Genomic DNA, 20,810 nt, shown 5'->3' with positions numbered 1-20,810 from the left:
AATGACCCCACTAAATATGTAAAAAAAGAAAAAATCTCTGTTTTTTTTTAAGCTTGTATCATATTAACAGCAAAGGGAAGAGGAGCACAGCTGCTTGCAGTGCAACATGGGTATTCAAATGAGGCATGCCCACTGCTGACACGCCCCTAAATGCATGCTTGGTCTCTCGGCAGAGCCCTGCAGCTGTCAAGAATGCCAGAGCCTGAGGCATGCTTTGCCCGCAGTCAAAGATGCTGACATCATAAATAGGGATCCAAAACTTTTTCTTTTTTTCGCAACAGCTTGGTGCTTAGAACCTCTTGGATCTCTGTTTAAGAAGTTTCTTCTACTTTTGTACAAGTTTAGCACAGCCAGTATAAACTGGGCCTGAAAAAATTGAGTGAAACTCGTGGTCGTTCCTCTCCACGGAAATCTTTAGTAAAAGGCGAAAGATTTATTCGATCTGAAGAGAAACCAGAGTATAAAGTCCATCCATCTGACAGCAGGCAAGGTGCGGAACCTGCCTTTTACACGTATGGTGAGCAACCCTACATTAAGCTGTAACTTGGAGAATCTGCCATAAATATTAACGACCCCACTAAATATGTAAAAAAAGACAAAATATCTGGTGTTTTTTTAAGCTTGTATCATATTAACAGCAAAGGGAAGAGGAGCACAGCTGCTTGCAGTGCAACATGGGTATTCAAATGAGGCATGCCCACTGCTGTTACGCCTCTAAATGCATGCTTGGTCTCTCGGCAGAGCCCCGCAGCTGTCAAGAATGCCAGAGCCTGAGGCATGCTTTGCCCGCAGTCAAAGATGCTGACATCATAAATAGGGAACCAAAACTTTTTCTTTTTTTCGCAACAGCTTGGTCCTTAGAACCTCTTGGATCTCTGTTTAAGACTTTTCTTCTACTTTTGTACAAGTTTAGCACAGCCAGTGTAAACTGGGCCTGAAAAAATTGAGTGAAACTCGTGGTCGTTCCTCTCCACGGAAATCTTTAGTAAAAGGCGAAAGATTTATTCGATCTGAAGAGAAAACAGAGTATAAAGTCCATCCATCTGACAGCAGGCAAGGTGTGGAACCTGCCTTTCACACGTATGGTGAGCAACCCTACATTAAGCTTTAACTTGGAGAATCTGCCATAAATATTAATGACCCCACTAAATATGTAAAAAAAGAAAAAAATATCTTTTTTTTTTTTTTTTAGCTTGTATCATGTTAACAGCAAAGGGAAGAGGAGCACAGCTGCTTGCAGTGCAACATGGGTATTCAAATGAGGCATGCCCACTGCTGACACGCCCCTAAATGCATGCTTGGTCTCTCGGCAGAGCCCCGCAGCTGTCAAGAATGCCAGAGCCTGAGGCATGCTTTGCCCGCAGTCAAAGATGCTGACATCATAAATAGGGAACCAAAACTTTTTCTTTTTTTCGCAACAGCTTGGTCCTTAGAACCTCTTGGATTTCTGTTTAAGACGTTTCTTCTACTTTTGTACAAGTTTGGCACAGCCAGTGTAAACTGAAAAAATTGAGTGAAACTCGTGGTCGTTCCTCTCCACGGAAATCTTTAGTAAAAGGCGAAAGATTTATCCCATCTGAAGAGAAACCAGAGTATAAAATCCATCCATCTGACAGCAGGCAAGGTGCGGAACCTGCCTTTTACACGTATGGTGAGCAACCCTACATTAAGCTGTAACTTGGAGAATCTGCCATAAATATTAATGACCCCACTAAATATGTAAAAAAAGAAAAAATCTCTGTTTTTTTTTTAAGCTTGTATCATATTAACAGCAAAGGGAAGAGGAGCACAGCTGCTTGCAGTGCAACATGGGTATTCAAATGAGGCATGCCCACTGCTGACACGCCCCTAAATGCATGCTTGGTCTCTCGGCAGAGCCCTGCAGCTGTCAAGAATGCCAGAGCCTGAGGCATGCTTTGCCCGCAGTCAAAGATGCTGACATCATAAATAGGGAGCCAAAACTTTTTCTTTTTTTCGCAACAGCTTGGTGCTTAGAACCTCTTGGATCTCTGTTTGAGAAGTTTCTTCTACTTTTGTACAAGTTTAGCACAGCCAGTGTAAACTGGGCCTGAAAAAATTGAGTGAAACTCATGGTCGTTCCTCTCCACGGAAATCTTTAGTAAAAGGCGAAAGATTTATTCGATCTGAAGAGAAACCAGAGTATAAAAACCATCCATCTGACAGCAGGCAAGGTGCGGAACCTGCCTTTTACACGTATGGTGAGCAACCCTACATTAAGCTTTAACTTGGAGAATCTGCCATAAATATTAATGACCCCACTAAATATGTAAAAAAAGAAAAAATATCTGTTTTTTTTTTTTAAGCTTGTATCATATTAACAGCAAAGGGAAGAGGAGCACAGCTGCTTGCAGTGCAACATGGGTATTCAAATGAGGCATGCCCACTGCTGACACGCCCCTAAATGCATGCTTGGTCTCTCGGCAGAGCCCCGCAGCTGTCAAGAATGCCAGAGCCTGAGGCATGCTTTGCCCGCAGTCAAAGATGCTGACATCATAAATAGGGAACCAAAACTTTTTCTTTTTTTCGCAACAGCTTGGTGCTTAGAACCTCTTGGATCTCTGTTTAAGACGTTTCTTCTACTTTTGTACAAGTTTAGCACAGCCAGTGTAAACTGGGCCTGAAAAAATTGAGTGAAACTCGTGGTCGTTCCTCTCCACGGAAATCTTTAGTAAAAGGCGAAAGATTTATTCGATCTGAAGAGAAACCAGAGTATAAAGTCCATCCATCTGACAGCAGGCAAGGTGTGGAACCTGCCTTTCACACGTATGGTGAGCAACCCTACATTAAGCTTTAACTTGGAGAATCTGCCATAAATATTAATGACCCCACTAAATATGTAAAAAAAGAAAAAAATATCATTTTTTTTTTTTTATAGCTTGTATCATGTTAACAGCAAAGGGAAGAGGAGCACAGCTGCTTGCAGTGCAACATGGGTATTCAAATGAGGCATGCCCACTGCTGACACGCCCCTAAATGCATGCTTGGTCTCTCGGCAGAGCCCTGCAGCTGTCAAGAATGCCAGAGCCTGAGGCATGCTCTGCCCGCAGTCAAAGATGCTGACATCATAAATAGGGAGCCAAAACTTTTTCTTTTTTTCGCAACAGCTTGGTGCTTAGAACCTCTTGGATCTCTGTTTAAGAAGTTTCTTCTACTTTTGTACAAGTTTAGCACAGCCAGTGTAAACTGGGCCTGAAAAAATTGAGTGAAACTCATGGTCGTTCCTCTCCACGGAAATCTTTAGTAAAAGGCGAAAGATTTATTCGATCTGAAGAGAAACCAGAGTATAAAATCCATCCATCTGACAGCAGGCAAGGTGCGGAACCTGCCTTTTACACGTATGGTGAGCAACCCTACATTAAGCTGTAACTTGGAGAATCTGCCATAAATATTAATGACCCCACTAAATATGTAAAAAAAGAAAAAATATCTTTTTTTTTTTTTTTAAGCTTGTATCATATTAACAGCAAAGGGAAGAGGAGAACAGCTGCTTGCAGTGCAACATGGGTATTCAAATGAGGCATGCCCACTGCTGACACGCCCCTAAATGCATGCTTGGTCTCTCGGCAGAGCCCTGCAGCTGTCAAGAATGCCAGAGCCTGAGGCATGCTTTGCCCGCAGTCAAAGATGCTGACATCATAAATAGGGAACCAAAACTTTTTCTTTTTTTCGCAACAGCTTGGTGCTTAGAACCTCTTGGATCTCTGTTTAAGAAGTTTCTTCTACTTTTGTACAAGTTTAGCACAGCCAGTGTAAACTGGGCCTGAAAAAATTGAGTGAAACTCGTGTTCGTTCCTCTCCACGGAAATCTTTAGTAAAAGGCGAAAGATTTATTCGATCTGAAGAGAAACCAGAGTATAAAGTCCATCCATCTGACAGCAGGCAAGGTGTGGAACCTGCCTTTCACACGTATGGTGAGCAACCCTACATTAAGCTTTAACTTGGAGAATCTGCCATAAATATTAATGACCCCACTAAATATGTAAAAAAAGAAAAAAATATCTTTTTTTTTTTTTTTTTTAGCTTGTATCATGTTAACAGCAAAGGGAAGAGGAGCACAGCTGCTTGCAGTGCAACATGGGTATTCAAATGAGGCATGCCCACTGCTGACACGCCCCTAAATGCATGCTTGGTCTCTCGGCAGAGCCCTGCAGCTGTCAAGAATGCCAGAGCCTGAGGCATGCTTTGCCCGCAGTCAAAGATGCTGACATCATAAATAGGGATCCAAAACGTTTTCTTTTTTTCGCAACAGCTTGGTGCTTAGAACCTCTTGGATCTCTGTTTAAGAAGTTTCTTCTACTTTTGTACAAGTTTAGCACAGCCAGTGTAAACTGGGCCTGAAAAAATTGAGTGAAACTCATGGTCGTTCCTCTCCACGGAAATCTTTAGTAAAAGGCGAAAGATTTATTCGATCTGAAGAGAAACCAGAGTATAAAGTCCATCCATCTGACAGCAGGCAAGGTGCGGAACCTGCCTTTTACATGTATGGTGAGCAACCCTACATTAAACTGTAACTTGGAGAATCTGCCATAAATATTAATGACCCCACTAAATATGTAAAAAAAGAAAAAATCTCTGTTTTTTTTTTTTAAGCTTGTATCATATTAACAGCAAAGGGAAGAGGAGCACAGCTGCTTGCAGTGCAACATGGGTATTCAAATGAGGCATGCCCACTGCTGACACGCCCCTAAATGCATGCTTGGTCTCTCGGCTGAGCCCTGCAGCTGTCAAGAATGCCAGAGCCTGAGGCATGCTTTGCCCGCAGTCAAAGATGCTGACATCATAAATAGGGATCCAAAACTTTTTCTTTTTTTCCGCAACAGCTTGGTGCTTAGAACCTCTTGGATCTCTGTTTAAGAAGTTTCTTCTCCTTTTGTACAAGTTTAGCACAGCCAGTGTAAACTGAAAAAATTGAGTGAAACTCGTGGTCGTTCCTCTCCACGGAAATCTTTAGTAAAAGGCGAAAGATTTATTCGATCTGAAGAGAAAACAGAGTATAAAGTCCATCCATCTGACAGCAGGCAAGGTGTGGAACCTGCCTTTCACACGTATGGTGAGCAACCCTACATTAAGCTTTAACTTGGAGAATCTGCCATAAATATTAATGACCCCACTAAATATGTAAAAAAAGAAAAAAATATCTTTTTTTTTTTTTTTTAGCTTGTATCATGTTAACAGCAAAGGGAAGAGGAGCACAGCTGCTTGCAGTGCAACATGGGTATTCAAATGAGGCATGCCCACTGCTGACACGCCCCTAAATGCATGCTTGGTCTCTCGGCAGAGCCCCGCAGCTGTCAAGAATGCCAGAGCCTGAGGCATGCTTTGCCCGCAGTCAAAGATGCTGACATCATAAATAGGGAACCAAAACTTTTTCTTTTTTTCGCAACAGCTTGGTCCTTAGAACCTCTTGGATCTCTGTTTAAGACGTTTCTTCTACTTTTGTACAAGTTTAGCACAGCCAGTGTAAACTGGGCCTGAAAAAATTGAGTGAAACTCGTGGTCGTTCCTCTCCACGGAAATCTTTAGTAAAAGGCGAAAGATTTATTCAATCTGAAGAGAAACCAGAGTATAAAATCCATCCATCTGACAGCAGGCAAGGTGCGGAACCTGCCTTTTACACGTATGGTGAGCAACCCTACATTAAGCTGTAACTTGGAGAATCTGCCATAAATATTAATGACCCCACTAAATATGTAAAAAAAGACAAAATATCTGGTGTTTTTTTTAAGCTTGTATCATATTAACAGCAAAGGGAAGAGGAGCACAGCTGCTTGCAGTGCAACATGGGTATTCAAATGAGGCATGCCCACTGCTGACACGCCCCTAAATGCATGCTTGGTCTCTCGGCAGAGCCCTGCAGCTGTCAAGAATGCCAGAGCCTGAAGCATGCTTTGCCCGCAGTCTAAGATGCTGACATCATAAATAGGGAACCAAAACTTTTTCTTTTTTTCGCAACAGCTTGGTGCTTAGAACCTCTTGGATCTCTGTTTAAGAAGTTTCTTCTACTTTTGTACAAGTTTAGCACAGCCAGTGTAAACAGGGCCTGAAAAAATTGAGTGAAACTCATGGTCGTTCCTCTCCACGGAAATCTTTAGTAAAAGGCGAAAGATTTATTCGATCTGAAGAGAAACCAGAGTATAAAATCCATCCATCTGACAGCAGGCAAGGTGCGGAACCTGCCTTTTACACGTATGGTGAGCAACCCTACATTAAGCTGTAACTTGGAGAATCTGCCATAAATATTAATGACCCCACTAAATATGTATAAAAAGAAAAAATATCTGTTTTTTTTTTAAGCTTGTATCATATTAACAGCAAAGGGAAGAGGAGCACAGCTGCTTGCAGTGCAACATGGGTATTCAAATGAGGCATGCCCACTGCTGACACGCCCCTAAATGCATGCTTGGTCTCTCGGCAGAGCCCCGCAGCTGTCAAGAATGCCAGAGCCTGAGGCATGCTTTGCCCGCAGTCAAAGATGCTGACATCATAAATAGGGAACCAAAACTTTTTCTTTTTTTCGCAACAGCTTGGTCCTTAGAACCTCTTGGATCTCTGTTTAAGACGTTTCTTCTACTTTTGTACAAGTTTAGCACAGCCAGTGTAAACTGGGCCTGAAAAAATTGAGTGAAACTCGTGTTCATTCCTCTCCACGGAAATCTTTAGTAAAAGGCGAAAGATTTATTCGATCTGAAGAGAAACCAGAGTATAAAGTCCATCCATCTGACAGCAGGCAAGGTGTGGAACCTGCCTTTCACACGTATGGTGAGCAACCCTACATTAAGCTTTAACTTGGAGAATCTGCCATAAATATTAATGACCCCACTAAATATGTAAAAAAAGAAAAAAAATATCTTTTTTTTTTTTTTTTAGCTTGTATCATGTTAACAGCAAAGGGAAGAGGAGCACAGCTGCTTGCAGTGCAACATGGGTATTCAAATGAGGCATGCCCACTGCTGACACGCCCCTAAATGCATGCTTGGTCTCTCGGCAGAGCCCCGCAGCTGTCAAGAATGCCAGAGCCTGAGGCATGCTTTGCCCGCAGTCAAAGATGCTGACATCATAAATAGGGAACCAAAACTTTTTCTTTTTTTCGCAACAGCTTGGTGCTTAGAACCTCTTGGATCTCTGTTTAAGAAGTTTCTTCTACTTTTGTACAAGTTTAGCACAGCCAGTGTAAACTGGGCCTGAAAAAATTGAGTGAAACTCATGGTCGTTCCTCTCCACGGAAATCTTTAGTAAAAGGCGAAAGATTTATTTGATCTGAAGAGAAACCAGAGTATAAAATCCATCCATCTGACAGCAGGCAAGGTGCGGAACCTGCCTTTTACACGTATGGTGAGCAACCCTACATTAAGCTGTAACTTGGAGAATCTGCCATAAATATTAATGACCCCACTAAATATGTAAAAAAAGAAAAAATATCTGTTTTTTTTTTAAGCTTGTATCATTTTAACAGCAAAGGGAAGAGGAGCACAGCTGCTTGCAGTGCAACATGGGTATTCAAATGAGGCATGCCCACTGCTGACACGCCCCTAAATGCATGCTTGGTCTCTCGGCAGAGCCCTGCAGCTGTCAAGAATGCCAGAGCCTGAGGCATGCTTTGCCCGCAGTCAAAGATGCTGACATCATAAATAGGGATCCAAAACTTTTTCTTTTTTTCGCAACAGCTTGGTGCTTAGAACCTCTTGGATCTCTGTTTAAGAAGTTTCTTCTACTTTTGTACAAGTTTAACACAGCCAGTGTAAACGGGGCCTGAAAAAATTGAGTGAAACTCATCATCGTTCCTCTCCACGGAAATCTTTAGTAAAAGGCGAAAGATTTATTCAATCTGAAGAGAAACCAGAGTATAAAATCCATCCATCTGACAGCAGGCAAGGTGCGGAACCTGCCTTTTACACGTATGGTGAGCAACCCTACATTAAGCTGTAACTTGGAGAATCTGCCATAAATATTAATGACCCCACTAAATATGTAAAAAAAGAAAAAATCTCTGTTTTTTTTTAAGCTTGTATCATATTAACAGCAAAGGGAAGAGGAGCACACCTGCTTGCAGTGCAACATGGGTATTCAAATGAGGCATGCCCACTGCTGACACGCCCCTAAATGCATGCTTGGTCTCTCGGCAGAGCCCTGCAGCTGTCAAGAATGCCAGAGCCTGAGGCATGCTTTGCCCGCAGTCAAAGATGCTGACATCATAAATAGGGATCCAAAACTTTTTCTTTTTTTCGCAACAGCTTGGTGCTTAGAACCTCTTGGATCTCTGTTTAAGAAGTTTCTTCTACTTTTGTACAAGTTTAGCACAGCCAGTGTAAACTGGGCCTGAAAAAATTGAGTGAAACTCGTGGTCGTTCCTTTCCACGGAAATCTTTAGTAAAAGGCGAAAGATTTATTCGATCTGAAGAGAAACCAGAGTATAAAGTCCATCCATCTGACAGCAGGCAAGGTGCGGAACCTGCCTTTTACACGTATGGTGAGCAACCCTACATTAAGCTGTAACTTGGAGAATCTGCCATAAATATTAACGACCCCACTAAATATGTAAAAAAAGACAAAATATCTGGTGTTTTTTTAAGCTTGTATCATATTAACAGCAAAGGGAAGAGGAGCACAGCTGCTTGCAGTGCAACATGGGTATTCAAATGAGGCATGCCCACTGCTGACACGCCCCTAAATGCATGCTTGGTCTCTCGGCAGAGCCCCGCAGCTGTCAAGAATGCCAGAGCCTGAGGCATGCTTTGCCCGCAGTCAAAGATGCTGACATCATAAATAGGGAACCAAAACTTTTTCTTTTTTTCGCAACAGCTTGGTCCTTAGAACCTCTTGGATCTCTGTTTAAGACGTTTCTTCTACTTTTGTACAAGTTTAGCACAGCCAGTGTAAACTGGGCCTGAAAAAATTGAGTGAAACTCGTGGTCGTTCCTCTCCACGGAAATCTTTAGTAAAAGGCGAAAGATTTATTCGATCTGAAGAGAAACCAGAGTATAAAGTCCATCCATCTGACAGCAGGCAAGGTGTGGAACCTGCCTTTCACACGTATGGTGAGCAACCCTACATTAAGCTGTAACTTGGAGAATCTGCCATAAATATTAATGACCCCACTAAATATGTAAAAAAAGAAAAAAATATATATATTTTTTTTTTTAGCTTGTATCATGTTAACAGCAAAGGGAAGAGGAGCACAGCTGCTTGCAGTGCAACATGGGTATTCAAATGAGGCATGCCCACTGCTGACACGCCCCTAAATGCATGCTTGGTCTCTCGGCAGAGCCCCGCAGCTGTCAAGAATGCCAGAGCCTGAGGCATGCTTTGCCCGCAGTCAAAGATGCTGACATCATAAATAGGGAACCAAAACTTTTTCTTTTTTTCGCAACAGCTTGGTGCTTAGAACCTCTTGGATCTCTGTTTAAGACGTTTCTTCTACTTTTGTACAAGTTTAGCACAGCCAGTGTAAACTGGGCCTGAAAAAATTGAGTGAAACTCGTGGTCGTTCCTCTCCACGGAAATCTTTAGTAAAATGCGAAAGATTTATTCGATCTGAAGAGAAACCAGAGTATAAAGTCCATCCATCTGACAGCAGGCAAGGTGTGGAACCTGCCTTTCACACGTATGGTGAGCAACCCTACATTAAGCTTTAACTTGGAGAATCTGCCATAAATATTAATGACCCCACTAAATATGTAAAAAAAGAAAAAAATATCTTTTTTTTTTTTTTTTTAGCTTGTATCATGTTAACAGCAAAGGGAAGAGGAGCACAGCTGCTTGCAGTGCAACATGGGTATTCAAATGAGGCATGCCCACTGCTGACACGCCCCTAAATGCATGCTTGGTCTCTCGGCAGAGCCCTGCAGCTGTCAAGAATGCCAGAGCCTGAGGCATGCTTTGCCCGCAGTCAAAGATGCTGACATCATAAATAGGGAACCAAAACTTTTTCTTTTTTTCGCAACAGCTTGGTCCTTAGAACCTCTTGGATCTCTGTTTAAGACGATTCTTCTAATTTTGTACAAGTTTGGCACAGCCAGTGTAAACTGAAAAAATTGAGTGAAACTCGTGGTCGTTCCTCTCCTCGGAAATCTTTAGTAAAAGGCGAAAGATTTATTCGATCTGAAGAGAAACCAGAGTATAAAATCCATCCATCTGACAGCAGGCAAGGTGCGGAACCTGCCTTTTACACGTATGGTGAGCAACCCTACATTAAGCTGTAACTTGGAGAATCTGCCATAAATATTAATGACCCCTCTAAATATGTAAAAAAAGAAAAAATATCTGTTTTTTTTTTTTTTTAGGTTGTATCATGTTAACAGCAAAGGGAAGAGGAGCACAGCTGCTTGCAGTGCAACATGGGTATTCAAATGAGGCATGCCCACTGCTGACACGCCCCTAAATGCATGCTTGGTCTCTCGGCAGAGCCCCGCAGCTGTCAAGAATGCCAGAGCCTGAGGCATGCTTTGCCCGCAGTCAAAGATGCTGACATCATAAATAGGGAACCAAAACTTTTTCTTTTTTTCGCAACAGCTTGGTGCTTAGAACCTCTTGGATCTCTGTTTAAGAAGTTTCTTCTACTTTTGTACAAGTTTAGCACAGCCAGTATAAACTGGGCCTGAAAAAATTGAGTGAAACTCGTGTTCGTTCCTCTCCACGGAAATCTTTAGTAAAAGGCGAAAGATTTATTCGATCTGAAGAGAAACCAGAGTATAAAGTCTATCCATCTGACAGCAGGCAAGGTGTGGAACCTGCCTTTCACACGTATGGTGAGCAACCCTACATTAAGCTGTAACTTGGAGAATCTGCCATAAATATTAATGACCCCACTAAATATGTAAAAAAAGAAAAAAATATCTTTTTTTTTTTTTTTTTTTTAGCTTGTATCATGTTAACAGCAAAGGGAAGAGGAGCACAGCTGCTTGCAGTGCAACATGGGTATTCAAATGAGGCATGCCCACTGCTGACACGCCCCTAAATGCATGCTTGGTCTCTCGGCTGAGCCCCGCAGCTGTCAAGAATGCCAGAGCCTGAGGCATGCTTTGCCCGCAGTCAAAGATGCTGACATCATAAATAGGGAACCAAAACTTTTTCTTTTTTTCGCAACAGCTTGGTGCTTAGAACCTCTTGGATCTCTGTTTAAGACGTTTCTTCTACTTTTGTACAAGTTTACCACAGCCAGTGTAAACTGGGCCTGAAAAAATTGAGTGAAACTCGTGGTCGTTCCTCTCCACGGAAATCTTTAGTAAAAGGCGAAAGATTTATTCGATCTGAAGAGAAACCAGAGTATAAAATCCATCCATCTGACAGCAGGCAAGGTGCGGAACCTGCCTTTTACACGTATGGTGAGCAACCCTACATTAAGCTGTAACTTGGAGAATCTGCCATAAATATTAATGACCCCACTAAATATGTAAAAAAAGAAAAAATCTCTGTTTTTTTTTAAGCTTGTATCATATTAACAGCAAAGGGAAGAGGAGCACAGCTGCTTGCAGTGCAACATGGGTATTCAAATGAGGCATGCCCACTGCTGACACGCCCCTAAATGCATGCTTGGTCTCTCGGCAGAGCCCTGCAGCTGTCAAGAATGCCAGAGCCTGAGGCATGCTTTGCCCGCAGTCAAAGATGCTGACATCATAAATAGGGATCCAAAACTTTTTCTTTTTTTCGCAACAGCTTGGTGCTTAGAACCTCTTGGATCTCTGTTTAAGAAGTTTCTTCTACTTTTGTACAAGTTTAGCACAGCCAGTATAAACTGGGCCTGAAAAAATTGAGTGAAACTCGTGGTCGTTCCTCTCCACGGAAATCTTTAGTAAAAGGCGAAAGATTTATTCGATCTGAAGAGAAACCAGAGTATAAAGTCCATCCATCTGACAGCAGGCAAGGTGCGGAACCTGCCTTTTACACGTATGGTGAGCAACCCTACATTAAGCTGTAACTTGGAGAATCTGCCATAAATATTAACGACCCCACTAAATATGTAAAAAAAGACAAAATATCTGGTGTTTTTTTAAGCTTGTATCATATTAACAGCAAAGGGAAGAGGAGCACAGCTGCTTGCAGTGCAACATGGGTATTCAAATGAGGCATGCCCACTGCTGTTACGCCCCTAAATGCATGCTTGGTCTCTCGGCAGAGCCCCGCAGCTGTCAAGAATGCCAGAGCCTGAGGCATGCTTTGCCCGCAGTCAAAGATGCTGACATCATAAATAGGGAACCAAAACTTTTTCTTTTTTTCGCAACAGCTTGGTCCTTAGAACCTCTTGGATCTCTGTTTAAGACTTTTCTTCTACTTTTGTACAAGTTTAGCACAGCCAGTGTAAACTGGGCCTGAAAAAATTGAGTGAAACTCGTGGTCGTTCCTCTCCACGGAAATCTTTAGTAAAAGGCGAAAGATTTATTCGATCTGAAGAGAAAACAGAGTATAAAGTCCATCCATCTGACAGCAGGCAAGGTGTGGAACCTGCCTTTCACACGTATGGTGAGCAACCCTACATTAAGCTTTAACTTGGAGAATCTGCCATAAATATTAATGACCCCACTAAATATGTAAAAAAAGAAAAAAATATCTTTTTTTTTTTTTTTTAGCTTGTATCATGTTAACAGCAAAGGGAAGAGGAGCACAGCTGCTTGCAGTGCAACATGGGTATTCAAATGAGGCATGCCCACTGCTGACACGCCCCTAAATGCATGCTTGGTCTCTCGGCAGAGCCCCGCAGCTGTCAAGAATGCCAGAGCCTGAGGCATGCTTTGCCCGCAGTCAAAGATGCTGACATCATAAATAGGGAACCAAAACTTTTTCTTTTTTTCGCAACAGCTTGGTCCTTAGAACCTCTTGGATCTCTGTTTAAGACGTTTCTTCTACTTTTGTACAAGTTTGGCACAGCCAGTGTAAACTGAAAAAATTGAGTGAAACTCGTGGTCGTTCCTCTCCACGGAAATCTTTAGTAAAAGGCGAAAGATTTATCCCATCTGAAGAGAAACCAGAGTATAAAATCCATCCATCTGACAGCAGGCAAGGTGCGGAACCTGCCTTTTACACGTATGGTGAGCAACCCTACATTAAGCTGTAACTTGGAGAATCTGCCATAAATATTAATGACCCCACTAAATATGTAAAAAAAGAAAAAATCTCTGTTTTTTTTTTAAGCTTGTATCATATTAACAGCAAAGGGAAGAGGAGCACAGCTGCTTGCAGTGCAACATGGGTATTCAAATGAGGCATGCCCACTGCTGACACGCCCCTAAATGCATGCTTGGTCTCTCGGCAGAGCCCTGCAGCTGTCAAGAATGCCAGAGCCTGAGGCATGCTTTGCCCGCAGTCAAAGATGCTGACATCATAAATAGGGAGCCAAAACTTTTTCTTTTTTTCGCAACAGCTTGGTGCTTAGAACCTCTTGGATCTCTGTTTGAGAAGTTTCTTCTACTTTTGTACAAGTTTAGCACAGCCAGTGTAAACTGGGCCTGAAAAAATTGAGTGAAACTCATGGTCGTTCCTCTCCACGGAAATCTTTAGTAAAAGGCGAAAGATTTATTCGATCTGAAGAGAAACCAGAGTATAAAAACCATCCATCTGACAGCAGGCAAGGTGCGGAACCTGCCTTTTACACGTATGGTGAGCAACCCTACATTAAGCTTTAACTTGGAGAATCTGCCATAAATATTAATGACCCCACTAAATATGTAAAAAAAGAAAAAATATCTGTTTTTTTTTTTTAAGCTTGTATCATATTAACAGCAAAGGGAAGAGGAGCACAGCTGCTTGCAGTGCAACATGGGTATTCAAATGAGGCATGCCCACTGCTGACACGCCCCTAAATGCATGCTTGGTCTCTCGGCAGAGCCCCGCAGCTGTCAAGAATGCCAGAGCCTGAGGCATGCTTTGCCCGCAGTCAAAGATGCTGACATCATAAATAGGGAACCAAAACTTTTTCTTTTTTTCGCAACAGCTTGGTGCTTAGAACCTCTTGGATCTCTGTTTAAGACGTTTCTTCTACTTTTGTACAAGTTTAGCACAGCCAGTGTAAACTGGGCCTGAAAAAATTGAGTGAAACTCGTGGTCGTTCCTCTCCACGGAAATCTTTAGTAAAAGGCGAAAGATTTATTCGATCTGAAGAGAAACCAGAGTATAAAGTCCATCCATCTGACAGCAGGCAAGGTGTGGAACCTGCCTTTCACACGTATGGTGAGCAACCCTACATTAAGCTTTAACTTGGAGAATCTGCCATAAATATTAATGACCCCACTAAATATGTAAAAAAAGAAAAAAATATCATTTTTTTTTTTTTTATAGCTTGTATCATGTTAACAGCAAAGGGAAGAGGAGCACAGCTGCTTGCAGTGCAACATGGGTATTCAAATGAGGCATGCCCACTGCTGACACGCCCCTAAATGCATGCTTGGTCTCTCGGCAGAGCCCTGCAGCTGTCAAGAATGCCAGAGCCTGAGGCATGCTCTGCCCGCAGTCAAAGATGCTGACATCATAAATAGGGAGCCAAAACTTTTTCTTTTTTTCGCAACAGCTTGGTGCTTAGAACCTCTTGGATCTCTGTTTAAGAAGTTTCTTCTACTTTTGTACAAGTTTAGCACAGCCAGTGTAAACTGGGCCTGAAAAAATTGAGTGAAACTCATGGTCGTTCCTCTCCACGGAAATCTTTAGTAAAAGGCGAAAGATTTATTCGATCTGAAGAGAAACCAGAGTATAAAATCCATCCATCTGACAGCAGGCAAGGTGCGGAACCTGCCTTTTACACGTATGGTGAGCAACCCTACATTAAGCTGTAACTTGGAGAATCTGCCATAAATATTAATGACCCCACTAAATATGTAAAAAAAGAAAAAATATCTGTTTTTTTTTTTTTAAGCTTGTATCATATTAACAGCAAAGGGAAGAGGAGAACAGCTGCTTGCAGTGCAACATGGGTATTCAAATGAGGCATGCCCACTGCTGACACGCCCCTAAATGCATGCTTGGTCTCTCGGCAGAGCCCTGCAGCTGTCAAGAATGCCAGAGCCTGAGGCATGCTTTGCCCGCAGTCAAAGATGCTGACATCATAAATAGGGAACCAAAACTTTTTCTTTTTTTCGCAACAGCTTGGTGCTTAGAACCTCTTGGATCTCTGTTTAAGAAGTTTCTTCTACTTTTGTACAAGTTTAGCACAGCCAGTGTAAACTGGGCCTGAAAAAATTGAGTGAAACTCGTGTTCGTTCCTCTCCACGGAAATCTTTAGTAAAAGGCGAAAGATTTATTCGATCTGAAGAGAAACCAGAGTATAAAGTCCATCCATCTGACAGCAGGCAAGGTGTGGAACCTGCCTTTCACACGTATGGTGAGCAACCCTACATTAAGCTTTAACTTGGAGAATCTGCCATAAATATTAATGACCCCACTAAATATGTAAAAAAAGAAAAAAATATCTTTTTTTTTTTTTTTTTTTAGCTTGTATCATGTTAACAGCAAAGGGAAGAGGAGCACAGCTGCTTGCAGTGCAACATGGGTATTCAAATGAGGCATGCCCACTGCTGACACGCCCCTAAATGCATGCTTGGTCTCTCGGCAGAGCCCTGCAGCTGTCAAGAATGCCAGAGCCTGAGGCATGCTTTGCCCGCAGTCAAAGATGCTGACATCATAAATAGGGATCCAAAACGTTTTCTTTTTTTCGCAACAGCTTGGTGCTTAGAACCTCTTGGATCTCTGTTTAAGAAGTTTCTTCTACTTTTGTACAAGTTTAGCACAGCCAGTGTAAACTGGGCCTGAAAAAATTGAGTGAAACTCATGGTCGTTCCTCTCCACGGAAATCTTTAGTAAAAGGCGAAAGATTTATTCGATCTGAAGAGAAACCAGAGTATAAAGTCCATCCATCTGACAGCAGGCAAGGTGCGGAACCTGCCTTTTACATGTATGGTGAGCAACCCTACATTAAACTGTAACTTGGAGAATCTGCCATAAATATTAATGACCCCACTAAATATGTAAAAAAAGAAAAAATCTCTGTTTTTTTTTTTTAAGCTTGTATCATATTAACAGCAAAGGGAAGAGGAGCACAGCTGCTTGCAGTGCAACATGGGTATTCAAATGAGGCATGCCCACTGCTGACACGCCCCTAAATGCATGCTTGGTCTCTCGGCTGAGCCCTGCAGCTGTCAAGAATGCCAGAGCCTGAGGCATGCTTTGCCCGCAGTCAAAGATGCTGACATCATAAATAGGGATCCAAAACTTTTTCTTTTTTTCCGCAACAGCTTGGTGCTTAGAACCTCTTGGATCTCTGTTTAAGAAGTTTCTTCTCCTTTTGTACAAGTTTAGCACAGCCAGTGTAAACTGAAAAAATTGAGTGAAACTCGTGGTCGTTCCTCTCCACGGAAATCTTTAGTAAAAGGCGAAAGATTTATTCGATCTGAAGAGAAAACAGAGTATAAAGTCCATCCATCTGACAGCAGGCAAGGTGTGGAACCTGCCTTTCACACGTATGGTGAGCAACCCTACATTAAGCTTTAACTTGGAGAATCTGCCATAAATATTAATGACCCCACTAAATATGTAAAAAAAGAAAAAAATATCTTTTTTTTTTTTTTTTAGCTTGTATCATGTTAACAGCAAAGGGAAGAGGAGCACAGCTGCTTGCAGTGCAACATGGGTATTCAAATGAGGCATGCCCACTGCTGACACGCCCCTAAATGCATGCTTGGTCTCTCGGCAGAGCCCCGCAGCTGTCAAGAATGCCAGAGCCTGAGGCATGCTTTGCCCGCAGTCAAAGATGCTGACATCATAAATAGGGAACCAAAACTTTTTCTTTTTTTCGCAACAGCTTGGTCCTTAGAACCTCTTGGATCTCTGTTTAAGACGTTTCTTCTACTTTTGTACAAGTTTGGCACAGCCAGTGTAAACTGAAAAAATTGAGTGAAACTCATGGTCGTTCCTCTCCACGGAAATCTTTAGTAAAAGGCAAAAGATTTATTCGATCTGAAGAGAAACCAGAGTATAAGAACCATCCATCTGACAGCAGGCAAGGTGCGGAACCTGCCTTTTACACGTATGGTGAGCAACCCTACATTAAGCTTTAACTTGGAGAATCTGCCATAAATATTAATGACCCCACTAAATATGTAAAAAAAGAAAAAATATCTGTTTTTTTTTTTTAAGCTTGTATCATATTAACAGCAAAGGGAAGAGGAGCACAGCTGCTTGCAGTGCAACATGGGTATTCAAATGAGGCATGCCCACTGCTGACACGCCCCTAAATGCATGCTTGGTCTCTCGGCAGAGCCCCGCAGCTGTCAAGAATGCCAGAGCCTGAGGCATGCTTTGCCCGCAGTCAACGATGCTGACATCATAAATAGGGAACCAAAACTTTTTCTTTTTTTCGCAACAGCTTGGTGCTTAGAACCTCTTGGATCTCTGTTTAAGACGTTTCTTCTACTTTTGTACAAGTTTAGCACAGCCAGTGTAAACTGGGCCTGAAAAAATTGAGTGAAACTCGTGGTCGTTCCTCTCCACGGAAATCTTTAGTAAAAGGCGAAAGATTTATTCGATCTGAAGAGAAACCAGAGTATAAAGTCCATCCATCTGACAGCAGGCAAGGTGTGGAACCTGCCTTTTACACGTATGGTGAGCAACCCTACATTAAGCTGTAACTTGGAGAATCTGCCATAAATATTAATGACCCCACTAAATATGTAAAAAAAGAAAAAATATCTGTTTTTTTTTTTTAAGCTTGTATCATATTAACAGCAAAGGGAAGAGGAGCACAGCTGCTTGCAGTGCAACATGGGTATTCAAATGAGGCATGCCCACTGCTGACACGCCCCTAAATGCATGCTTGGTCTCTCGGCAGAGCCCTGCAGCTGTCAAGAATGCCAGAGCCTGAGGCATGCTTTGCCCGCAGTCAAAGATGCTGACATCATAAATAGGGAACCAAAACTTTTTCTTTTTTTCGCAACAGCTTGGTGCTTAGAACCTCTTGGATCTCTGTTTAAGAAGTTTCTTCTACTTTTGTACAAGTTTAGCACAGCCAGTGTAAACTGGGCCTGAAAAAATTGAGTGAAACTCGTGTTCGTTCCTCTCCACGGAAATCTTTAGTAAAAGGCGAAAGATTTATTCGATCTGAAGAGAAACCAGAGTATAAAGTCCATCCATCTGACAGCAGGCAAGGTGTGGAACCTGCCTTTCACACGTATGGTGAGCAACCCTACATTAAGCTTTAACTTGGAGAATCTGCCATAAATATTAATGACCCCACTAAATATGTAAAAAAAGAAAAAAATATCTTTTTTTTTTTTTTTTTTAGCTTGTATCATGTTAACAGCAAAGGGAAGAGGAGCACAGCTGCTTGCAGTGCAACATGGGTATTCAAATGAGGCATGCCCACTGCTGACACGCCCCTAAATGCATGCTTGGTCTCTCGGCAGAGCCCCGCAGCTGTCAAGAATGCCAGAGCCTGAGGCATGCTTTGCCCGCAGTCAAAGATGCTGACATCATAAATAGGGAACCAAAACTTTTTCTTTTTTTCGCAACAGCTTGGTGCTTAGAACCTCTTGGATCTCTGTTTAAGACGTTTCTTCTACTTTTGTACAAGTTTAGCACAGCCAGTGTAAACTGGGCCTGAAAAAATTGAGTGAAACTCGTGGTCGTTCCTCTCCACGGAAATCTTTAGTAAAAGGCGAAAGATTTATTCGATCTGAAGAGAAACCAGAGTATAAAATCCATCCATCTGACAGCAGGCAAGGTGCGGAACCTGCCTTTTACACGTATGGTGAGCAACCCTACATTAAGCTGTAACTTGGAGAATCTGCCATAAATATTAATGACCCCACTAAATATGTAAAAAAAGAAAAAATCTCTGTTTTTTTTTAAGCTTGTATCATATTAACAGCAAAGGGAAGAGGAGCACAGCTGCTTGCAGTGCAACATGGGTATTCAAATGAGGCATGCCCACTGCTGACACGCCCCTAAATGCATGCTTGGTCTCTCGGCAGAGCCCTGCAGCTGTCAAGAATGCCAGAGCCTGAGGCATGCTTTGCCCGCAGTCAAAGATGCTGACATCATAAATAGGGATCCAAAACTTTTTCTTTTTTTCGCAACAGCTTGGTGCTTAGAACCTCTTGGATCTCTGTTTAAGAAGTTTCTTCTACTTTTGTACAAGTTTAGCACAGCCAGTGTAAACTGGGCCTGAAAAAATTGAGTGAAACTCATGGTCGTTCCTCTCCACGGAAATCTTTAGTAAAAGGCGAAAGATTTATTCGATCTGAAGAGAAACCAGAGTATAAAGTCCATCCATCTGACAGCAGGCAAGGTGCGGAACCTGCCTTTTACATGTATGGTGAGCAACCCTACATTAAACTGTAACTTGGAGAATCTGCCATAAATATTAATGACCCCACTAAATATGTAAAAAAAAGAAAAAATCTCTGTTTTTTTTTTAAGCTTGTATCATATTAACAGCAAAGGGAAGAGGAGCACAGCTGCTTGCAGTGCAACATGGGTATTCAAATGAGGCATGCCCACTGCTGACACGCCCCTAAATGCATGCTTGGTCTCTCGGCAGAGCCCTGCAGCTGTCAAGAATGCCAGAGCCTGAGGCATGCTTTGCCCGCAGTCAAAGATGCTGACATCATAAATAGGGAGCCAAAACTTTTTCTTTTTTTCGCAACAGCTTGGTGCTAAGAACATCTTGGATCTCTGTTTAATAAGTTTCTTCTACTTTTGTACAAGTTTAGCACAGCCAGTGTAAACTGGGCCTGAAAAAATTGAGTGAAACTCATGGTCGTTCCTCTCCACGGAAATCTTTAGTAAAAGGCGAAAGATTTATTCGATCTGAAGAGAAACCAGAGTATAAAATCCATCCATCTGACAGCAGGCAAGGTGCGGAACCTGCCTTTTACACGTATGGTGAGCAACCCTACATTAAGCTGTAACTTGGAGAATCTGCCATAAATATTAATGACCCCACTAAATATGTAAAAAAAGAAAAAATATCTGGTTTTTTTTTTAAGCTTGTATCATATTAACAGCAAAGGGAAGAGGAGCACAGCTGCTTGCAGTGCAACATGGGTATTCAAATGAGGCATGCCCACTGCTGACACGCCCCTAAATGCATGCTTGGTCTCTAGGCAGAGCCCTGCAGCTGTCAAGAATGCCAGAGCCTGAGGCATGCTTTGCCCGCAGTCAAAGATGCTGACATCATAAATAGGGATCCAAAACTTTTTCTTTTTTTCCGCAACAGCTTGGTGCTTAGAACCTCTTGGATCTCTGTTTAAGAAGTTTCTTCTCCTTTTGTACAAGTTTAGCACAGCCAGTGTAAACTGGGCCTGAAAAAATTGAGTGAAACTCATGGTCGTTCCTCTCCACGGAAATCTTTAGTAAAAGGCGAAAGATTTATTCGATCTGAAGAGAAACCAGAGTATAAAATCCATCCATCTGACAGCAGGCAAGGTGTGGAACCTGCCTTTCACACGTATGGTGAGCAACCCTACATTAAGCTTTAACTTGGAGAATCTGCCATATATATTAATGACCCCACTAAATATGTAAAAAAAGAAAAAAAAATATATATTTTTTTTTTTAGCTTGTATCATGTTAACAGCAAAGGGAAGAGGAGCACAGCTGCTTGCAGTGCAACATGGGTATTCAAATGAGGCATGCCCACTGCTGACACGCCCCTAAATGCATGCTTGGTCTCTCGGCAGAGCCCCGCAGCTGTCAAGAATGCCAGAGCCTGAGGCATGCTTTGCCCGCAGTCAAAGATGCTGACATCATAAATAGGGAACCAAAACTTTTTCTTTTTTTCGCAACAGCTTGGTGCTTAGAACCTCTTGGAT

At 42.2% G+C, this 20,810-nt stretch overlaps 36 non-coding genes across 36 annotated transcripts; all 36 read right to left on the bottom strand.

The window, feature by feature from the left end:
* Nucleotides 1–348: 348 nt before the first annotated feature.
* LOC134570151 (U5 spliceosomal RNA) lies at nt 349–462 on the bottom strand. The gene has a single exon (XR_010084798.1). It is a non-coding gene; the product is annotated as a U5 spliceosomal RNA (small nuclear RNA).
* A 454-nt stretch (nt 463–916) lies between these two features.
* LOC134569705 (U5 spliceosomal RNA) lies at nt 917–1,030 on the bottom strand. The gene has a single exon (XR_010084374.1). It is a non-coding gene; the product is annotated as a U5 spliceosomal RNA (small nuclear RNA).
* Nucleotides 1,031–1,480: 450 nt separating this feature from the next.
* Nucleotides 1,481–1,596, bottom strand: LOC134569958 (U5 spliceosomal RNA). The gene has a single exon (XR_010084620.1). It is a non-coding gene; the product is annotated as a U5 spliceosomal RNA (small nuclear RNA).
* Nucleotides 1,597–2,050: 454 nt separating this feature from the next.
* Nucleotides 2,051–2,164, bottom strand: LOC134570086 (U5 spliceosomal RNA). Its single transcript, XR_010084736.1, has one exon. It is a non-coding gene; the product is annotated as a U5 spliceosomal RNA (small nuclear RNA).
* Nucleotides 2,165–2,620: 456 nt separating this feature from the next.
* LOC134570246 (U5 spliceosomal RNA) lies at nt 2,621–2,734 on the bottom strand. Its single transcript, XR_010084887.1, has one exon. It is a non-coding gene; the product is annotated as a U5 spliceosomal RNA (small nuclear RNA).
* Nucleotides 2,735–3,192: 458 nt separating this feature from the next.
* LOC134570085 (U5 spliceosomal RNA) lies at nt 3,193–3,306 on the bottom strand. The gene has a single exon (XR_010084735.1). It is a non-coding gene; the product is annotated as a U5 spliceosomal RNA (small nuclear RNA).
* A 457-nt stretch (nt 3,307–3,763) lies between these two features.
* On the bottom strand, nt 3,764–3,877 carry LOC134570406 (U5 spliceosomal RNA). The gene has a single exon (XR_010085037.1). It is a non-coding gene; the product is annotated as a U5 spliceosomal RNA (small nuclear RNA).
* Nucleotides 3,878–4,337: 460 nt separating this feature from the next.
* LOC134570084 (U5 spliceosomal RNA) lies at nt 4,338–4,451 on the bottom strand. The gene has a single exon (XR_010084734.1). It is a non-coding gene; the product is annotated as a U5 spliceosomal RNA (small nuclear RNA).
* A 447-nt stretch (nt 4,452–4,898) lies between these two features.
* On the bottom strand, nt 4,899–5,016 carry LOC134569922 (U5 spliceosomal RNA). Its single transcript, XR_010084584.1, has one exon. It is a non-coding gene; the product is annotated as a U5 spliceosomal RNA (small nuclear RNA).
* Nucleotides 5,017–5,474: 458 nt separating this feature from the next.
* On the bottom strand, nt 5,475–5,588 carry LOC134569549 (U5 spliceosomal RNA). Its single transcript, XR_010084223.1, has one exon. It is a non-coding gene; the product is annotated as a U5 spliceosomal RNA (small nuclear RNA).
* A 455-nt stretch (nt 5,589–6,043) lies between these two features.
* On the bottom strand, nt 6,044–6,157 carry LOC134570521 (U5 spliceosomal RNA). Its single transcript, XR_010085146.1, has one exon. It is a non-coding gene; the product is annotated as a U5 spliceosomal RNA (small nuclear RNA).
* A 454-nt stretch (nt 6,158–6,611) lies between these two features.
* Nucleotides 6,612–6,725, bottom strand: LOC134569610 (U5 spliceosomal RNA). Its single transcript, XR_010084284.1, has one exon. It is a non-coding gene; the product is annotated as a U5 spliceosomal RNA (small nuclear RNA).
* Nucleotides 6,726–7,184: 459 nt separating this feature from the next.
* Nucleotides 7,185–7,298, bottom strand: LOC134569543 (U5 spliceosomal RNA). Its single transcript, XR_010084218.1, has one exon. It is a non-coding gene; the product is annotated as a U5 spliceosomal RNA (small nuclear RNA).
* Nucleotides 7,299–7,752: 454 nt separating this feature from the next.
* Nucleotides 7,753–7,866, bottom strand: LOC134569779 (U5 spliceosomal RNA). Its single transcript, XR_010084446.1, has one exon. It is a non-coding gene; the product is annotated as a U5 spliceosomal RNA (small nuclear RNA).
* Nucleotides 7,867–8,319: 453 nt separating this feature from the next.
* On the bottom strand, nt 8,320–8,433 carry LOC134569666 (U5 spliceosomal RNA). The gene has a single exon (XR_010084336.1). It is a non-coding gene; the product is annotated as a U5 spliceosomal RNA (small nuclear RNA).
* A 454-nt stretch (nt 8,434–8,887) lies between these two features.
* On the bottom strand, nt 8,888–9,001 carry LOC134570245 (U5 spliceosomal RNA). Its single transcript, XR_010084886.1, has one exon. It is a non-coding gene; the product is annotated as a U5 spliceosomal RNA (small nuclear RNA).
* A 457-nt stretch (nt 9,002–9,458) lies between these two features.
* Nucleotides 9,459–9,572, bottom strand: LOC134569800 (U5 spliceosomal RNA). The gene has a single exon (XR_010084466.1). It is a non-coding gene; the product is annotated as a U5 spliceosomal RNA (small nuclear RNA).
* Nucleotides 9,573–10,023: 451 nt separating this feature from the next.
* LOC134569953 (U5 spliceosomal RNA) lies at nt 10,024–10,139 on the bottom strand. The gene has a single exon (XR_010084615.1). It is a non-coding gene; the product is annotated as a U5 spliceosomal RNA (small nuclear RNA).
* Nucleotides 10,140–10,597: 458 nt separating this feature from the next.
* Nucleotides 10,598–10,711, bottom strand: LOC134570166 (U5 spliceosomal RNA). Its single transcript, XR_010084812.1, has one exon. It is a non-coding gene; the product is annotated as a U5 spliceosomal RNA (small nuclear RNA).
* A 462-nt stretch (nt 10,712–11,173) lies between these two features.
* Nucleotides 11,174–11,287, bottom strand: LOC134570243 (U5 spliceosomal RNA). The gene has a single exon (XR_010084884.1). It is a non-coding gene; the product is annotated as a U5 spliceosomal RNA (small nuclear RNA).
* Nucleotides 11,288–11,740: 453 nt separating this feature from the next.
* Nucleotides 11,741–11,854, bottom strand: LOC134570149 (U5 spliceosomal RNA). Its single transcript, XR_010084796.1, has one exon. It is a non-coding gene; the product is annotated as a U5 spliceosomal RNA (small nuclear RNA).
* A 454-nt stretch (nt 11,855–12,308) lies between these two features.
* On the bottom strand, nt 12,309–12,422 carry LOC134569704 (U5 spliceosomal RNA). Its single transcript, XR_010084373.1, has one exon. It is a non-coding gene; the product is annotated as a U5 spliceosomal RNA (small nuclear RNA).
* Nucleotides 12,423–12,872: 450 nt separating this feature from the next.
* On the bottom strand, nt 12,873–12,988 carry LOC134569957 (U5 spliceosomal RNA). The gene has a single exon (XR_010084619.1). It is a non-coding gene; the product is annotated as a U5 spliceosomal RNA (small nuclear RNA).
* A 454-nt stretch (nt 12,989–13,442) lies between these two features.
* Nucleotides 13,443–13,556, bottom strand: LOC134570083 (U5 spliceosomal RNA). Its single transcript, XR_010084733.1, has one exon. It is a non-coding gene; the product is annotated as a U5 spliceosomal RNA (small nuclear RNA).
* Nucleotides 13,557–14,012: 456 nt separating this feature from the next.
* LOC134570242 (U5 spliceosomal RNA) lies at nt 14,013–14,126 on the bottom strand. The gene has a single exon (XR_010084883.1). It is a non-coding gene; the product is annotated as a U5 spliceosomal RNA (small nuclear RNA).
* A 459-nt stretch (nt 14,127–14,585) lies between these two features.
* Nucleotides 14,586–14,699, bottom strand: LOC134570082 (U5 spliceosomal RNA). Its single transcript, XR_010084732.1, has one exon. It is a non-coding gene; the product is annotated as a U5 spliceosomal RNA (small nuclear RNA).
* A 457-nt stretch (nt 14,700–15,156) lies between these two features.
* Nucleotides 15,157–15,270, bottom strand: LOC134570405 (U5 spliceosomal RNA). The gene has a single exon (XR_010085036.1). It is a non-coding gene; the product is annotated as a U5 spliceosomal RNA (small nuclear RNA).
* Nucleotides 15,271–15,731: 461 nt separating this feature from the next.
* LOC134570075 (U5 spliceosomal RNA) lies at nt 15,732–15,845 on the bottom strand. Its single transcript, XR_010084726.1, has one exon. It is a non-coding gene; the product is annotated as a U5 spliceosomal RNA (small nuclear RNA).
* A 447-nt stretch (nt 15,846–16,292) lies between these two features.
* LOC134569921 (U5 spliceosomal RNA) lies at nt 16,293–16,410 on the bottom strand. Its single transcript, XR_010084583.1, has one exon. It is a non-coding gene; the product is annotated as a U5 spliceosomal RNA (small nuclear RNA).
* Nucleotides 16,411–16,860: 450 nt separating this feature from the next.
* Nucleotides 16,861–16,976, bottom strand: LOC134569811 (U5 spliceosomal RNA). The gene has a single exon (XR_010084478.1). It is a non-coding gene; the product is annotated as a U5 spliceosomal RNA (small nuclear RNA).
* A 456-nt stretch (nt 16,977–17,432) lies between these two features.
* LOC134570241 (U5 spliceosomal RNA) lies at nt 17,433–17,546 on the bottom strand. Its single transcript, XR_010084882.1, has one exon. It is a non-coding gene; the product is annotated as a U5 spliceosomal RNA (small nuclear RNA).
* Nucleotides 17,547–18,002: 456 nt separating this feature from the next.
* Nucleotides 18,003–18,116, bottom strand: LOC134570404 (U5 spliceosomal RNA). The gene has a single exon (XR_010085035.1). It is a non-coding gene; the product is annotated as a U5 spliceosomal RNA (small nuclear RNA).
* Nucleotides 18,117–18,576: 460 nt separating this feature from the next.
* On the bottom strand, nt 18,577–18,690 carry LOC134570240 (U5 spliceosomal RNA). The gene has a single exon (XR_010084881.1). It is a non-coding gene; the product is annotated as a U5 spliceosomal RNA (small nuclear RNA).
* A 453-nt stretch (nt 18,691–19,143) lies between these two features.
* On the bottom strand, nt 19,144–19,257 carry LOC134570067 (U5 spliceosomal RNA). Its single transcript, XR_010084718.1, has one exon. It is a non-coding gene; the product is annotated as a U5 spliceosomal RNA (small nuclear RNA).
* A 455-nt stretch (nt 19,258–19,712) lies between these two features.
* LOC134570066 (U5 spliceosomal RNA) lies at nt 19,713–19,826 on the bottom strand. The gene has a single exon (XR_010084717.1). It is a non-coding gene; the product is annotated as a U5 spliceosomal RNA (small nuclear RNA).
* A 456-nt stretch (nt 19,827–20,282) lies between these two features.
* LOC134570065 (U5 spliceosomal RNA) lies at nt 20,283–20,396 on the bottom strand. The gene has a single exon (XR_010084716.1). It is a non-coding gene; the product is annotated as a U5 spliceosomal RNA (small nuclear RNA).
* Nucleotides 20,397–20,810: the final 414 nt, after the last annotated feature.

The sequence above is a fragment of the Pelobates fuscus genome, chromosome 7 (assembly GCF_036172605.1).
Source record: "Pelobates fuscus isolate aPelFus1 chromosome 7, aPelFus1.pri, whole genome shotgun sequence".
NCBI lineage: Eukaryota > Metazoa > Chordata > Amphibia > Anura > Pelobatidae > Pelobates > Pelobates fuscus.
Note: the sequence above shows the minus strand (reverse complement) of the source record. Positions and strands in the feature narration are given on the sequence as shown.